This window comes from Perognathus longimembris, chromosome 10 (assembly GCF_023159225.1).
Source record: "Perognathus longimembris pacificus isolate PPM17 chromosome 10, ASM2315922v1, whole genome shotgun sequence".
Classification (NCBI taxonomy): domain Eukaryota; kingdom Metazoa; phylum Chordata; class Mammalia; order Rodentia; family Heteromyidae; genus Perognathus; species Perognathus longimembris.
The window spans coordinates 28,762,180-28,780,226 of record NC_063170.1 but is presented as its reverse complement, the minus strand read 5'-3'; the positions used below and the strand labels follow the sequence as shown (position 1 = coordinate 28,780,226).

Sequence of the window (18,047 nt, the reverse complement as noted above, 5' to 3'; positions counted from 1 at the left end):
CCCTCCTTCCCTCTGTGTGTGTGTGTGTGTGTGTGTGTGTGTGTGTGTGTGTGTGTGTAACTCAGAGCCTGGATGCTGTCCCTGAGTTTTGTGCTCAAGACTAGCATACTACTACTTGAGCCACAGCTCCATGACATTTTGGTGATTACCTGGAGATAAGTGTCTCATGGACTTTCCTGTCTGGGTTGGTTTAGAATGTTGATTCTCAGGTTTCAACCTCCTCAGTAGTTAGGATTACAGGTGTGAGGCACTGGTGGCCAGGTTGACCATCCTTTATAATGTGTGCCTTTACATATATTCATAGAATTTGTAGGATAAATGCTTTGTTTTCTGATATGGTCGAGAAAGGCAATGTCCTTAGTCATACATTCTTTTGAGTTAGTGAGTCATTAGTGTGATTTGATATATTATTAATCTCCTAAGAATTAGATTGTGGTTATCTGGAGTTGCTTCAATTTTACTTTATGCAGACCTGAAGATCAAACCCAGGGCTTCATGCATGTTAGGTAAGCACCCTACAGTCCCACTACTTTTAAATTAGGAAAAACCTTTCAGTGTGATACACATATTGGGAATAATTGAAGTTGGCCACTCCTCCCAGTTCAGAGATTCTCCCTCTATTTCCAATACTGGAACATTAGAGTTGATCTTATTAAGGTAAAAAATAATTTAAAAATTTGTATTTAAGGACTGGGAATGTGGCTTAGTGGTAGAGTGCTTGCCTAGTATGCATGAAGCCTTGAGTTCGATTCGTCAGTACCACATAAACAGAAAAAGCCAGAAGTGGTGCTGTGGCTCAAGTTGTAGAGTGCTAGCCTTGAGCAAAGAAGCTTAAGGACAGTGCCCAGGCCCTGAGTTCAAGCCCCAGGACTCGCAAAAAAGAAAGAAAAATTATATTTGAGAATTTTTTTTGTTTCTAGTATTTAAAAAATACATCTTTATTGCTGTTAGCAAGATGATGTACAGAGGGGTTACATTTTACAATTCAGGTAACACATACATTTCTTTTTTTTTGTCTCTGTGTACAGTCTTTACTTAAAATATTTGTTATAACACCATTCTTAATCCTTTAGGAGATGAGCAAAGATCATCTCCCTGCACAAACTTCACAACTATGTATATAACTTTTACAGAACCAAGGCAACACTTCAGTATTAGAAAAGGAAGGAGAAACCTCAGCTGCTACCAAGCATTATCTTGTGGTGGTCATAAATTATACTCTGTTTTGGAAAGTTTGGGTACAGCATAGGAGTTGCTATTGTCTTCTTGGTTACACTCCTGGCTGAGATGCCATTAGATCAATGTCACTCAAGTTTCTGGCCAACCAAACTCCCACAGCAAAGAGTTCCAGACTGAGGATCAAATTCCTCTGAAAGTCATTCCTATCAGTGGCAAAGTGGCAGATGCCCCGGAGCCAGTCTCCCACGTTGTCTGGAATCTCAGGGGCTTCACTTGCCTGGCGGCAGCGCTAACCACCACCCCAGTGGAAGCCATAACAGCACTCACAGCCTCCGAGCAAACTGTAGTCTTCTTTTATGGCAAAAATACCTTGTATCCATTTCCTTTTGCCTGCTAGGAATCCCAGCATAATCATTATGGCTTATCCTTAATTTTTTGGTCTGAAATTATCATACTTAAAATAAATTAATTTATCTGGGTGCCAGTGGCTCATGTCTGTAGTCCTAGCTACTCAGAGGCTGAGAAAAGTCTGGGATTTCATCTTCAACTAACCAACAAAATTCCTAACTGGTGATGTGGCTCAAATGGAATAATCCCTACCATAAGCAAGAAAGCAGAGAGAAAGTAGGAAGTACTGAGTTCAAGCACACACAAATTAATTCAAGTTCAAATTCACACACACACACACACACACACACACACACACACACCCCAATTCTAGTTTGGATTTCAGAATATAATTGGCCAGATTCAGTGGCTCATGCCTGTAGTCTCAACTACTTGGGAAGTGGAGATTAGTTTGGAGAAAAAGATGTCATGTCAACCAGTAGCTGTTAGTTGTGTCTTACGTTTGTTATCTCAGCGTAAATACAGAAGCATAAATAGCAGTTTAGGCCAGCTCCATGGAAAAACATGAGACTTTATACCAAAAGAGCTGGGACATGGTTAAAGTGGTAGAATGTTTGCCTAATAAGTACAAGGCCCTGGGTTCAAACCCCATTACTACCAAAACAAAAATAGCAACAACAGGGCTAGGAATATGGCCTAGTGGTAGCGTGCTTGCCTCATATACATGAAGCCTTGGGTTCGATTCCTCAGCACCACATATATAGAAAAAGCCAGAAGTGGCGCTGTGGCTTCACCGGTAGAGTGCTAACCTTGAGCAAAAAGAAGCCAGGGACAGTGCTCAGGCCCTGAGTTCAAGCCCCAGGACTGATAAAAAACAAAACCAAAAAACCAGCACCAACAATAAAAACTCCAAACAAAATATAATGAACCAATATGGAATCACTTCACTCAGCAAAGAGTTGATGGCAATGTGGTTTTGTACACTTTCTGGTACTGGCTATTTTAGAAGCTGAGGCAAGAGGATCACTCTAGGAATTCAGGGCTGGCCTGGGTAATAGTGAACCCTGCCAAAAGAAGAAAAAAAAGGGAAATGAAGGGGAAGGGAAGAGAAAAAGTTGAAATTTGTGGCCCAGCTCCAAATAAAGGAAGAGAATTTCCAAGATGCTAACCATCACAGTTTACACTAGAGTGATGCCCATGCAAGTAAGTGCTAAAATGGCCCCTGGGAAAGCCCACCTAGATTATGGCCCAGTGTTTTGGCCTCCTGCCCTCTAGTGGTAGGGAACTAGAACGGATCCCCACATAAACATAATGACTACAACCCTATGTTTAGAGGTCCCCAGACCATTGTCTACCTTCCCAAGCACAAAAGTTTGTCAGGAACCTGAGGGAGGAAAAATAAAAGCCTCCTTGAGAAGCTGAACCCTAAACCTGTACTACACAAGGACATAGAAACTAAATACACTTTTCCTACTTGTGGCAATGTAGAGACAATAAATTAGGTAAAAACTAATCAAGCAGGCACTGATGGCTCACACCTGTACTCCTAAGTATTCAGGAGGCTGTGATCTGAGGATCAAGATTCAAAGCCAGCCTAGGCAGTGAAGTCTCTTATTTCCAATAAACTACCAAAAAGGTAGAAGTAGATTTGTAGCTAAGGAGGCAGAGTGCTAGCCTTTCACACACATACACAAAAACTAGGCTTTGAGTTCAAATCCTAGTATTAGCAAAACAAAACAAAAACTAACCATAACCAGGTGAAATACCGGGTCTCTCAGCAGAGGCAAAGTCAGAGCTCCTCTGTGAAGCTGTTTCTATACCTTATCGGACTCACGCTGGTGCACACTCACATGTGGACACACACACACACACACACAAAACCACATGCTTATTTGAGAACTGGATACACCATTGGAGAATATTAGCAGATGGCATCAAGAGAATGAGTGTCTCAATGCATGAGAAGACAAATCTGTAAAAAGCTAGCCTTCAAGAAAAGGACAGCCAGTATGAACTAGAGGAGTCTCCAGGCTGCAGAGTCCCGTGTATGGGGAGCAGTGCCAGTGTGCCCTCAAGGCATTGGTTTTTATCAATCCAGAGTGTCTTATTGTTTTTATGTCAATACTGAACTTTTTGCTTAAGTTTAGCTCTCTACCACTTGACATACAACGCCACTTCCAGCTTGCCAGTGGTTAATTGGAGATAAGAATCTCACAAACTTCCAGCCTGGGCTGACTTTGACCTAAGTTCACATACCTCAGCCTCCAGAGTAGCTAGGATTACAAGTGTGAGCCATTAATGCTCAGCTCAGACCTCTTTTTACCTTGAAGAATTCTCATGGCCCTTGTACCTGCTCACTCCCTGCTGCCCCTTCGCCTTGGTGTCCTGAGCATGTCTTCTCTCCCTGCTCTGTGCAGGATGCTGGGCTAGGTTGGTGGGCTGCCATTGGAGGAAAGATGAAAGCTGAGAATGTGGGCCCTGCAGGATGACATCCAAGCTGACAAGACAGCCTGTGAGGTGTTGGCGACTGATGGATCATCATAATGAGGAAGGGAGGGTGACAGTCACCACTACCACTGCCACCACCAGGTTAACAAAGCCAGCCCTGAAATGGAAACAGAAAGCTGTGAATGTGTGCTTGGAGAAATTGCCTGCCAAGAACACTTTCTTCAGAGGAGGTGGCATTTGCAAAAAGAGAAGACTCAACCCTGCAAGACTATGCAGAATAGAGTGAAGGAGACACTGTGTGGCCTCTGCTTCCCCCTCTCCCCCTTGTACCTGGGTGCTGTCCTTTGAGCTCCTTTGGCTTAAGGCTAGTGCTCTACTACTTGAGCCACAGCACCACTTTCAGCCTTTTCTAAGTAATATATTGGAGATAGGAGTCTCAGACTTTTCTGCCTAGGCTGGCTTTGAACTGCAATCCTTACATCTCAGCCTTCCGAGTAGCTACGATTACTCACTGTTTCTCTTTGCCATCCTTCAAGGCAGTGACCCAGTGTGCCCATGAAACCTCTCTACTACCCCATTACAGACTCAGAGTGCCTTTTTCTCTCTTGTGTCATTAGATGCCCATATAATGTTGCATAGACAAAAAGACTTCAGGGTCCTGGTGCTGGCCTTGGGCAACAAAGCTATGGGACAGGGTCTAGGCCATGAATTCAAGCCCCAATACTGACATGCAGGAATGCAAACACACACACACACACACACACACACACACACACACACACACACACCACAGAAAAACCTGGAGGGACCTAGCTTGGGCTGGTAGCACATGTCTGGCTTCTAGACACAGCTTGGAGGCTCAGAAAGGCGAAATGGAGAGGAATGAAGCCACGCCAATCCACACATCCAGCTGCCATCTGTGCAGGCATCAAGGCAAATGCACCAACAAAAGTGGGCAGACAGTTTTAGTGCTCACCAGGCAAATCAAATAGATTTATTAACTAAAGCCACAGTTCAGGACATGGTGGAAAGCAGATTGTCTAAAATTCCTGCTCTTCATTTCAATGTTGTGGCCTCATTAGTTCTATTAATGTTTTCCCTAGATATATCATTTCCCCCCCAGTACTGGGAATACCTTAGAGCCTGTGGTTTTTCAATTCATGCCAAGTGCTCTACCACTGAAGCCATGCCTCCAGGTCCAGCTTTTTGCTGGTTAGTAGGAAACAGAGTCTCACTGTTTTTTCTGCCTAGTCTGGCTTTGAACTATGATGCTCCGATTTCTGCCTCCTGAGTAGCTGGAATTATAAGCATGAACCACTGACATCTGGAAAAAAAAAAAAAAAGAAAGAAAATTCTCTAGTGGGCTGGGAATATGGCCTAGTGGTAAAGTGCTCACCTTGTACACATGAAACTCTGGGTTCGATTCTTCAGCACCACATATATAGAGAAAGCTGGAAGTGGCACTGGGGCTCAAGTGGTAGAGTACTAGCCTTGAGCAAAATGAAGCCAGGGACAGTGCTCAGGCCCTGAGTTCAAGCCCCATGACTGGCAAAAAAACAAAACAAAACAAAAAATTATTTAGGACTTTTTTGGCCAGATGCTGGTGGCTCATGTATGAAATCCTAATTACTCAGGAGGCTAGGGGTCTGAAGATAGAGGTTTAAAGTCAGCCAAGACCGGGAAATCTGTGAGATTCTTATCTCCATCCAATTAACCACCAAAAAAATCAGAAAGTGAAACTATGGCTCAGTGGTAGAACACTGTCCTTAAGCAAAAAAAGAAAAAAAATAGGGGCATCACCCAGGCCCTGAGTTCAAGCCCCAGGACTGGCACACACAAACAACAAAATTGAAAACACAAAGACTATCTGAGCAACTGTACAGGGGTCTCATCAGGAGAACCAGAAATCTATTTTTAGATGTTTAAGCATGGCTGTGTTATTATTAATACTTTAAAAAATTTGCAGATTTAAACATTTATTTGAGCTATTAAATTAGTTATTATTCCTTATGGCTCCTTGTGAGTGGTAGCAGAACACCAGAGGGTTATCCTGTGTTAATAGACACAAATATAGTCCATATGAAATAAGCTGCTATTAGAGATAAACTCCAAGACTTAGTGAAAGAGTGTCTTATCAGAAGCCCAGTTTTTGAATTGTTAAAAGTATAATCTAAGCTGGGCACCTGTGTCTCATGCCTGAAATCCTAGCTACTCAGGTGGCTCAGATCTGAGGATCACCACGCAAAGCTAACCTGAGCAGGAAAGTCCATGAGACTCTTCCACAATTCATCACCCAAAAGCTGGAAGTGGAGCTGTGGTCCAAGTGACAGATTGCTAGCCCCCTCACCACAAAATCTCAGAGAGAGCACCTAGTCCCTGAATTCAAGCCACTGGACACACACACACACACACACACACACACACACACACACACACACACACAATCTAACATATTTCAATGCCTAAATCAGAGGACAAGAATTTTATTTAAAAATATATTTATAAGCTCAGCAACTCTTCTTTCATGAGCAACAACTTCTCTCCTGAGTTGGGGATTCCAATTTGTTCCTGCAGAGGGCACAGTACTGTATCACACATGCAGCTCTTGGTCTAATCTTCCTGCCAGAAAGGAGTCTAGTCCAGGAGCCAAAAATGTTACTGTAAAACTAGTGAATGACAAGGTGTTTGCTGGTGCTGCCAGGCCACATGTGTGGGACCAGGAAATGAAATGTTTGTATGTACCATGATGTGACAGGTTCCTGACTTCTGCCTCTAGGAAGCTAGGTGGTGAGAGGAGCACAGGACTGCGGCTACAGGGCACATAGTCATGGCATACATGTTGTCTTGAGACACAGATGTAGTCAGTAAAAGAAACATATTGTGATGCTAAAGGCTGATCTGAATTAAGATCAAGTATGATTTACAATAGACTCAGACTAGTTAGCTCTTTTTGTGAATTCATGGCCTGGCCACCGTCCCTTATCTTTTTTCTGCTTAAGGATGACACTCTACCACTTGAGCCACATCTCCACTTCTTTTAACTGATTAATTGGAAATTAGAGTTTCATGGACTTTCCTGCCTGGGCTGGCTTCAATAATCCTCAGATCTCAGCTTCCTGAGTAGCTAGAACTACTGGCTAGAGACATTAGCACCTGGCTTATGGATAGCTGATTAAAGCTAGTTGTTAAACTGGGTTACAGTCACAAATTAAACCTCATGAGATCATTTTGTTTATTTTGTTTGGATGTAGAGATCCTGTAAATGGATCTCAAACTTAGCTGATTTTCAGAATTGCCCAGGAAAGTTTTGAAATGCATTGTCAGCTTTACCCCAGATGTACTAACCAGGGTACGGGGACAGGATGTGAAGGTCAAGTAGCCTTCAAGAATGTATCAGTCCTAAGGCCAGCCAGATCTGGTTTTGAATCTTGCCTGTGTGCCATTGTGTTTTCTTTGTTCTTTATTGCTTTGGAACCTCAAAGAATAGTAGTGTTGGGGTGAATCTACCAGATGGCACATGCCAAGGATTGGCATGGACAATGTTGGATGTTCTGTAGTTGTCCTTCCCTGCCAAATCCAGCAAACCATGTCCCTAAAATGGCCACACTTTGAATTTCTGTGGCCATACTCAAGGCCAACTAAAGCTTAACCAGACTGCTGTACCCCAGGCCAGGGCCCTGGTGACACACAGAGGAAGGGTTTGGCATGTAGGCTATTGCTGATAATCTCAGGTTGAATCTGATAACATGTATGGCCATTCTGGGAAAAGCCAGCAACAAGTGGAGAGAACCAGTTGAGCCAACTGATACAGCCTTTATACTTAGAGGCCCTCCATGTCTTTAAGATTGGCTTGATTGTCACCATCTATGATTGGGTGATGGCCTTAAGGGTCTGTGTCTAGACAGCACCTGCTAGTCTTATTGCTCTTCCACCTTCCCCTGAATGCAAACATGAGGGCGTACAGAAGCACTTGAAATCACTGGAGAAACATGGTGGAGCTTCCTGGACTGAGTTTTATTTGAAGCCTGGAGGACACAGCATTATTTTTGCATGAATACTAGCTGGTGTTTATGGAGTGTTTGCCTTATGCTTCATACTTTTATCCTAATAACAAGCCTATGAAAAATCCTGGGAGGGACAAACTATTAGAATTCCTTGCTTTTTTGGTGGCTTGGAGATTAAATGCAAGGCTTCACACAAGACAATCTTTGTGTCACAAATGAGATAAAAACTCAAAAGACAGAAAGATTAAGTAATTAGGCAAAGCAGTGTTGGAGAAGAGTGAAGAAGTATGAGGAAAAAAAATCATTTCTAGTAGAAGGCAGAGTATATATAAAGGCTCTGAGGCATAGCCTCAATGAGTTAAAGAAAAGACTGCCCACCACTGTAGCTGGCACATAAAGAAACAGAAATCAAGGGTTTGCAGATCATGCAGGCTGTTACAAGAGAAATGGGAAGTTTTTATTTGTAACTTTACTTTTTTTGGTCAGTTGTGGGGCTTGATCTCAGGGCCTGGGTGCTGTCCCTGAGCTCTTCAGCTCAAGGCTAGTGCTCTACCACTTGAGCCACAGCGCCATTTCCAGTTTTCTGGTGGTTAATGGAGATAAGAGTCTCACAGACCTGAACTGTCTTTGAACCTCAGTCATCAGATTTCAGCCTCCTGAGTAGCTAGGATTACAGATGTGAGCCACTGGCACTCGGCTTGTTTTTAACTTTTGTTGTGGAATTTAAAAACTATACACAAAAAATAAAAAGAAGAGAATAGACTTTGATGTACCATTTCCTAGCTTCAATAATTAGTTATTGCCCCATACAAGCAGAAAAGGGAAACTAGTATAGATAAACAAACCCTGTGTCTTCTGAAGGGAAGGAGGAAGAACTGGAAGAGCAGAATGATTGTAGAGGAGTAATTGTGAGGGAAAGTTGGACCTTGTTGGCTAGGTAAAAGATGGCAGCCAGGAGGGTTCCAACTTGGGGTAGGGGAATGATAGAGCAAGCTGCCTATGGCGAATGATTCTCTCCATGGAGGATGACTCAGTAGAGATGGGGGAGCCATTTGGGAGACTCCTTGCAACACATGTGAACCCCCTGACCAACAGAACCAGGAGCCTGCTCCAATGGGTGGGGGGAGAGACAGGTGACCCTATACTATATACAGTGGGCCCCCAGAGGGACTGCACATACCAAGCTCCAGGTCCCCTCCTTGTGCAAGGTGTTTTGCTGTTAATTTCACCTTTAAAGACACTTGCTTGTTCTCTGTTAAACATTTTTCCTGCCCTTTAATTCTTAAAATTGGTGGAGAAAACAAACCTTAGACAGTATCAGTTGGAAATCACTACAATGTTGTGGGAGGGAATGAGTCTAGAAAATACAAGGAAACAGATGAAAGAGAAAGAAGGAAAGGAGGGACGAAGGAAGGGTAGAGGTGTAAGGTCTACCCCTGAGGAAGTTCCATCCAGACCCTCCTGCCTATTGAAGTGTCAGCCCAGTACCTGGGTTACCTAGGTAACTGGCAAACCTGGAGGCAGCCACCTCCCCCGCTCTCTTTCCTTCCAAGGCCTCCAATGTGGCCCCAGGCCAGCAGGCCAACAGTTTGGCAAAATAAAATTCTTTATTCTGCCTGATTACTGAGGTGGTTGGTGTTCTCAATCATCAACTACTTACTTTAAAAAACCTCACAGGAGGAAGGGAATGTGAGAGGAAGGGCAGAAAAAAGGGAAGAAGGAAGGAAAAAAATTGAAAGGGAGGGAAGGAGAACAAAAAAGGAAGGAAGGAAACTAGGCACTTGCCATCTGGTTTCTGCACAGTGTGCAGGGACTAGTGAAGGAGGAACATGGGAGGCCTCTTGCCTACACTTGAGAGTTTAAAGGCAGCCAGCATGGGCTCGTCTGTGCATAGCTGGTGTAGATGCACACAGGCCCCTGAAACACATTCTGCCTTTGGGCATCTGGAGTTTAGTCCTGTGCAAAAACTTGGTGAAACTAAAATATGCATCTGTAAGGGAGGAGGGGGCCGTCCATCACTACTTCTGGGGAGTTCTGACTTCCTGGCAGTTGTCTTGCTGAAGCGTGATGGCTCCCTACTTCCTCCTACAGAGCCTAGCCAATGAATGTGAGCCAGTGCCACCGGCGGAGTCAGTCCCAGGCCAGGCAGCAAGAACCTCTGCTGTAGGGGCTGAGGACAAGGGAAGTATCTAAAGGGAGACACAGGTGACGGGTAGTGTATGGGCTTTGTCTTAGAAGGATGGTGAGTCTTAAGACAGAGAGGGACGTAGTAACAGGTAGGGAAGTACTAAGTATAGTTAGAAGGTGCAGAGCTTGGCATCCTGTGTTGAGATGTTAAGATGGCAGTTGATGCTGGTGACTAAAGCCAGCACCATGGCTCACACCTACAATCCTAACTATTCAGGAGATTGAGATCTGATGATTGCAGTTTGAAACCAGCTGGGGTAGCAAAGTCTGTGAGACTCTTACCTCCAATAAACTACAAAAAGAGCCAGGAATGGCGCTGAGGCTCAAGTGGTAGAGCAATGGTCTTGAGCAAAAAAAGCTCAAGGATAGTGCACCTGCCCAGAGTTCAGGCCCCAGGATCAGAAAAAAAAATCTGTGAGAGTGACACTTCTAGGTGTACGGCTCATTTTCTCTACCAATTAAAGAACCGAAAGGCAAGAAAGTGTTTAAGGGGCTGGGGATATGGCCTAGTGGCAAGAGAGCTTGCCTCGTATACATGAGGCCCTGGGTTCAATTCCCCAGCACCACATATACAGAAAACGGCCAGAAGTGGCGCTGTGGCTCAAGTGGCAGAGTGCTAGCCTTGAGCAAGAAGAAGCCAGGGACAGTGCTCAGGCCTTGAGTTCAAGGCCCAGGACTGGCAAAAAAAAAAAAAAAAAGTGTTTAAGGTAAGCTGAGTAAATTTATTTGACAGTAAAAGGAAAGTCTTGAAAGAAAGAAAAAAAATTCTCCAACATGGGGGTAGAGTAGGCAGAGATTTCCAAGTCATCGGGTTCGGTTCCGGATCTGAGAAGTCTTCGCTTCTCGGTCTGGTCTTGCAGATACTTGTTGGACTTGTCCCTAGTCTCCTCCCTCTTAAGGGAATGTATCTGTAAGGAAACCAGCCACATGGTTCAGGCAGAAAGTAGTTTATTGGGGGGAAAGCAATCTGTCAGCCCACACAAGATGGGGAGACAAAGGGGAAAGAAGAGGGAAAAAGAGAAAAAGAGCAAGAGAGAGAAAAGGAAAAAGAGCCAGGACTCGTATTGAGCTGGATTATATAGGAAAAGGCAGGAGGTATGGCCAGGTGGATTGGATGTGACCTCAGACAAGGAGGTAACTGCCTCCAGGTGTGCCAGACACTAGGTAACTCAGGTACTGGTTGCAGACTTAAACATGTGGGGGGCATCTGCACGGAGCCCTCCCGGGAGTGGAACTCACAGTATCTTTGGTTTGATTTGTTACACACAGTAGTTCATGGCTGTAGGTATTTATGAGTAGATGTAACCTCCTTTCTGATTGGACCCTCTCCTCTTGAAACTTGGGAGCAAAAGTGTGTGGGGCTTGCCTCCTGCATTTGTGTTTAGTGGAAACACTTGTGCCAGACTCAGAACCTGCTCCCACCAGACAACCAGGAATGGGAAACGTGATTTATTTATGCCCTTTCTTTGTTTCCATGTTTCCTTGGTCTAGCTGCCCTTCTCTATCCCTAGCTGGGGTCGGATACCTCAAGATTAACCACCAAAAAAATCTGGAAGTGAACTGGAGATGGTGGCTCACACCTATAATCCTAGATAGGGTTGAGATCTCAATCCTAGGGCTGAGATCTGAGGATCATGACTGGAAGCCAGCCCGAGCAGGAAAGTCTGTCAGACTCTTATCTCCAATTAACTACCAAAAATCAAGAAGTGGGGGCTGTGGCTCAAGGAGTATGAGTACTAGCCTTAAGCAAAAAGCTAAGGGACAGTGCCCAAGCCCAGAGTTCAAGTCCCAATACTGGCTTGCGCATGTGCATGAGCACACACAGAGCTGGCAATTGGAGGTTTGGGGCTTTTTAAAAAAAATTTATTTATTAATTAAATATGTTGTGCAAAAGGGGTATAGTTACATAATAGGGCAGTGTGTACATTTCTTGTGATATCTTACACCCTCGTTTTTCTTTCCCTTCCCTAGATCAGGTAGGCATATATACAATACCCAGTGTACCAAAAACATATACAGTAACCACGTGGCATACGCCAAAGGAAATTCACCTAGAACTTTAAATATAACGTCAACAATAGAGTTTGCTTATCCTTGTCTTATATGATCATACATATATAGCTTTTGAGCTATTGTGATCCATTGAGAGGTCTATTTTAGACCTTTTTATGTTTAGTAGTTGTTTGGTTTTAGTTACATAATGTGAATTTTTTTTTTTTTTTTTTTTTTTGCCAGTCTTGGGCCTTGGACTCAGGGCCTGAGCACTGTCCCTGACTTCTTTTTGCTTAAGGCTAGCACTCTGCCACTTGAACCACAGCGCCACTTCTGGCCATTTTCTATATATGTGGTGCTGGGGAATCGAATCCAGGGCTTCATGTGTACGAGGCAAGCGCTCTTGCCACTAGGCCATATTCCCAGCCCCTTAGTTACATAATGTAAGTTCGCTGATCCAAACATGTGGGAAATACCATTTGACAAGAAGTTTTTGGTTTCACAGACCTGATCTCTAGCCCGCCCCCCCCAACCCTAACAGTCATATATCAAGGAGATCATGCTCCTTTGTTTTCTGTGTTCTAGGCTTGTCTTGCTCAACATTATTTGTTCAAATTCTGACCATTTCCCTGCGAATACCAATATTTTATCATTTCTAATCGCTATGTAGTATTCCATTGTGTACAGGTACCACATTTTTTGGATCCTTTCATCTGTAGAGGGGCATCTGGGTTGTTTCCATATTTTGGCTATTGTGAATTGTGCAGCGATAAACATGGATGTGCAGATGTCTTTTTGATATCCTGAGACCTGTTGTTCAGGATAGATGCCTAGGAGTGGTATGGCTGGGTCATAGGGTAGGTCTATGTTGAGCTTTTTGAGGAACCTCCATACTGTGCTCCAAAGTGGTTGTACTAATTTGCACTCCCACCAACAGTGGAGAAGGGTTCCTCTTTCCCTGCATCCCCTCCAGCATTTGTTGTTGCCTGAGTTCAGAGTATAAGCCATTCTAACTGGAGTGAGGTAGTATCTCAGGATTGTTTTTATTTGCATTTCCTTTACTGCCAGGGGCGTTGAACATTTCCTCATGTGTTTCTTTGCCATTTTTATCTCTCCTGTGAAGTCTCTCTTTAGCTCCTTTGCCCATTTCATAATTGGTTTACTGGGCTTGGAGGGGGTTAGTTTTTGAGTTCTCTGTAGAGGACAGATATTAGACCTTTGTCTGTTGCTGTGCTGGTGAAGATACTTTCCCATATGGTTGGCTGGCTTTCTAGTTTGGTGACTATGTCTTTAGCTATGCAGAAAGTTTTTAATTTATAGTAGTCCCATTTGTCGAGTCTCTCCCCTCTCTGTTGTGCCCCTGGGACTCTACTCAGGAAGTTCCTTTCTGTGCCTATAAGTTCTAGCATCTTTCCTACTCTGTCCTTCAGTAGTTTCAGAGATTCAGGTCTGATGTTGAGGTCCTTGATCCATTTTGAGTTGATCTTGGTGCATGGTGATAGGCTAGGGTCTATTTTGAGTTTTCTACATATGGCTGTGGGGCTTTTGATCCTGAGGAAATGTAGAGGACTCCTAGGTACTTGTCTCTTCTCTACAGGCTGGGGAGAGAGCACTTGTCAGGACCCAGGGCTTCAGGTGACCAGGCAGAAGCTGCCCCTCAGGCCTGAGCCTTATGTCCCCACCCTGCTCCATGGCCTGCCCTCGTTTTTACATTTGAGAAGGGAGGCAGGAATTTTCTTCTATCCCACTTGTTCTAGAATAGCCACCTGGTGCAGAACAACCTCAGCTCTGCCCTGCCTCACTGGAAGCATTGAACGGATGTCCAAACCATCAGAATTCAGCTGACCCACACTTCTCCACATTCCACATCTGGCCAGAGGCAGCAGAAGGGAGAAGGCTCTCAAATCACCTTGGGAAAACATTGAAGTCCTTTCTCCACTCTTATCTAGTTTCTGTTTCCGGAGTGTCTTTGGTGCTTATAAAACTCTCACTTTCCCTCATGCAAATAAGTAAGAGGACTGGAGTTTCACAGTCTAATTACCAGTAGCCATTAGATTAGCTGAAAGTAAGTGGTGTAAGGATGGCCTGATGTCCTGCACATTTCAATGTCTATTTAAAGAAAGGGGCCTAGGTCCCATTAGTGTTGAGAGATGACCCTGAAAAACCTGCATTTCTTATCATTAAAGTCAATCTGAGTTTCCAAAGAGGAGGTTAAATGAATGGACCTGCCAAGCCCAGCCTGCTTACTCTTCTGTCTCATTAAAATGAAGGTCGAATGTATCCTATGGTCTCTACTCTTAGAGAGGACCCTTTTCCATGGGTCCCTGGGAAGTAGAGGAACATGTGAGCCCATTACATGGGGGCCCAGGGCTAGGTCGTGGTTTGTCCTTGCTCTTGACAGTCTGTTTTGGAATATTTCTGCATTCTGTGTTCATAAAGAATGTCCACAACATATGAAACCTTCTACTGAGTTCTGGGGTGATGAGATTGAAGGAAGCTAAAATAGAGGCAGAATCTATGTGTGCATTATTAAAAAATATTTAGATAGGAAGTGGAAAAAGTGGATGAACATTATATTTGTTGCTGTGGAAAATTAAACAACTTGTCCTGCTAATTGATTTATTTAAACTTAAAAGTGACTCAAACTTAGGACCTCATGCTTGCAAAGCAGCATTATACTTCTAGATTAGTCTTGTCTTGGTAATTTTTGAGATAGGGTTTGGCTTAATGCCTGGGCCCACCCGGGTTGTAATCCTCCTGCTTGTACTAAGCAAGTAACTGGGGGTAAAAGGTATATGCAACCACATCCAGTCATTGGTTGAGATGGGATTTTACAAATTTTTATGCCCCAAATGGCCTGGAATTCGGATTCCCTGCTTTCTGCCTACCAAGTGGCTAGGATTACAGGTTTGATTCATTGTGCCCATTTTCTTTTTAACTTTTTCTTTTGAGCCTAGGTGCTGTCCCTGAGCTCCTTTACTCAAGGCTAGTGCTCTGCCAATCTGAGCCACAGCTTCACTTCTGGTTTTCTGGTGGCTAATTGGATATAAGAGTCTCATAGACCCTGCCCCAGCCGGCTTTGACCCTCAGTCCTCAAATCTCAGCCTCCTGAGTGGCTAGGGTTACAGGCATAAGCCACCAGTGCCTGGCTTCTTTTAACTTTTATTTTATTTTATTTTTAATATTTTTTTAATTATTAATTGAACATAAATTTTTTTACAAGGTGTTGTGCAAAGAGGGTGCAGTTACATAGTAGGGCAGTGTGTACATTTCTTGTGATATCTTACAACCTGTTTTTCCATCCCTTGTCTAGGTCAGGTAGACCCATATGCAATATACAATGTATCAAGCACATATACAGTGTTCACAGACTTGGTCTCTACTGTCTCTCCGTCTCCCTTTGTTAACAGTCATATATCAGGGAGATCATGCCCCTTTGTTTTCTGTGTTCTAGGCTTGTCTCACTCAACATTATTTGTTCGAGTTCTGACCATTTCCCTGCGAATAACAATATTTCACCATTCCTAATCGCTATGTAGTATTCCATTGTGTATAAGTACCATATTTTTTGGATCCATTGGTCTGTGGAGGGGCATCTGGGTTGTTTCCAAATTTTGGCTATTGTGAATTGTGCCGCGATAAACATGGAAGTACAAATGTCCTTTTGATATCTTGGGTTTTGCTGTTTAGGATAGATGCCTAGGAGTGGTATGGCTGGGTCATAGGGTAGGTCTATATTGAGCTTTTTGAGAAACCTCCATACTGTTCTCCAAAGTGGTTGTACTAATTTGCACTCCCACCAACAATGGAGAAGGGTTCCTCTTTCCCTGCATCCCCTCCAGCATTTGTTGTTTCCTGAGTTCAGAGTATAGGCCATTCTAACTGGGGTGAGGTGGTATCTCAGGGTTGTTTTTATTTGCATTTCCTTTACTAGCAGGGATGTTGAGCATTTCCTCATGCATTTCTTTGCCATTTTTGTATCTTCTCTTGTGAAGTCTCTCTTTAGCTCTTTTGCCCATTTCCTAATAGGTTTATTGGGCTTGGAGGGGCTTAGTTTTTTGAGTTCTCTGTAGATGACAGATATCAGGCCTTTGTCTGTTGCTGTGCTGGTAAATATCCTTTCCCATATCGTTGGCTGTCTTTCTATTTTGGTGGCTATGACCTTAGCTGTGCAGAAACTTTTTAATTTGTAGTAGTCCCATTTGTTGAGTCTTTCCCCTATTTGTTGTGCCCCTGGGACTATATTCAGGAAGTTCCTTCCTGTGCCTATAAGTTCTAGTGTCTTTCCTACTCTGTCCTTCAGTAGATTCAAGGATTCAGGTCTGATATTGAGGTCCTTGATCCATTTTGAGTTGATCTTGGTGCATGGTGATAGGCTTAGGTCTACTTTGAGTTTTCTGCATATGGCTGCCCAGTTCTCCCAGCACCAGTAGTTGAAGAGGCTATGTTTATTCCATTGTATGTCTTTAGCTCCTTTGTCGAATATCAGTTGGCTGTAAGAGTGCAGTTTTATTTCTGGGTCTTCAATTCTAATCCACTGGTCTTCCGATCTGTTTTTATACCAATACCATGCTGTTTTTGTTATGATGGCCTTGTAGTAGAGCTTGAAGTCTGGTATGGTGATACCTCCTGCACTATTTTTTTTTTTTTGCCTAGAATTGCTTTGGCTATTCTAGGTTTTTTGCTGTTCCATATGAATTTATGGATTGGTTTCTCTATTTCAGTGAAGAATGTGGGTGGGATTTTGATAGGTATTGCATTGAATTTGTATAACAATTTGGGCAATATGGCCATTTTCACTATATTGATTCTGCCTACCCATGAGCATGGGAGGTCTTTCCATCTCCTTGTGTCTTCTTTGATTTCCCTTATTAGATTTTTGTAGTTTTCATTGAATAGGTCCCTCACGTCCTTGGTTAAGTTGATCCCTAGGTACTTTATTCTTTTTTTTGACTACTGTAAATGGAATTGTTTCCATAATTTCCATTTCTGTTTGTCTATTGCTGGTGTACAGAAAAGCTGCTGACTTTTGTGGATTGATTTTCTATCTTGCTACTTTGCCAAAGTGGTTTATTAGGTGTAGGAGTTTGGGGACTGAGTTTTTTGGGTCCTTCAGATATAAGATCATGTCGTCTGCGAATAGGGATAACTTGATTTCTTCCTTGCCGATGTGGATCCCTTTGATGTCCTCCTCTTGCCTTATTGCTATGGCTAGGGATTCCAGCACTATGTTGAAAAGAAGTGGGGAGAGTGGGCATCCTTGTCTTGTTCCTGAGTTTAGGGGGAATGATTTAAGTTTCTCTCCATTTAATATGATATTAGCAGTTGGTCTGTTGTATATGGCTTTTATTGTTTTGAGGAATGTTCCATCTATTCCTGTTCTCTCCAAAGCTTTTAATAGGTATGGATGTTGTATTTTGTCAAAGGCTTTTTGGGCATCGACTGAGATAACAATGTGATTCTTGATTTTAGTTCTGTTTATGTGGTGAATTACGTTGATTGATTTACGGATGTTGAACCATCCTTGTGACTGAGGGATGAAGCCTACTTGGTCATGATGTATGATATTCTTGATCAGTTTCTGGATCCTGTTAGCTAATATTTTATTGAGGAGCTTTGCATCTGTGTTCATTAGTGATATTGGTCTGTAGTTCTCTTTTTTTGTTGGATCTTTGCCTGGTTTGGGAATGAGTATGCTATTAGCTTCGTAGAATGAGTTTGGGATTTCTCCCTCCGTTTCTATTTCGCGGAAGAGTTTGAGGAGTATTGGAATTAGCTCCTCACTAAAGGTTTTGTAGAATTCGTTGGTGAATCCATCTGGGCCTGGGCTTTTCTTAGTAGGGAGGTTCTTGATTACCTCCTGTATCTCACCGTAAGTTATTGGTTTAT

At 43.2% G+C, this 18,047-nt stretch overlaps 1 pseudogene; it reads right to left on the bottom strand.

The window, feature by feature from the left end:
- Positions 1-1,033: 1,033 nt before the first annotated feature.
- On the bottom strand, positions 1,034-1,494 carry LOC125357995 (annotated as a pseudogene).
- Positions 1,495-18,047: the final 16,553 nt, after the last annotated feature.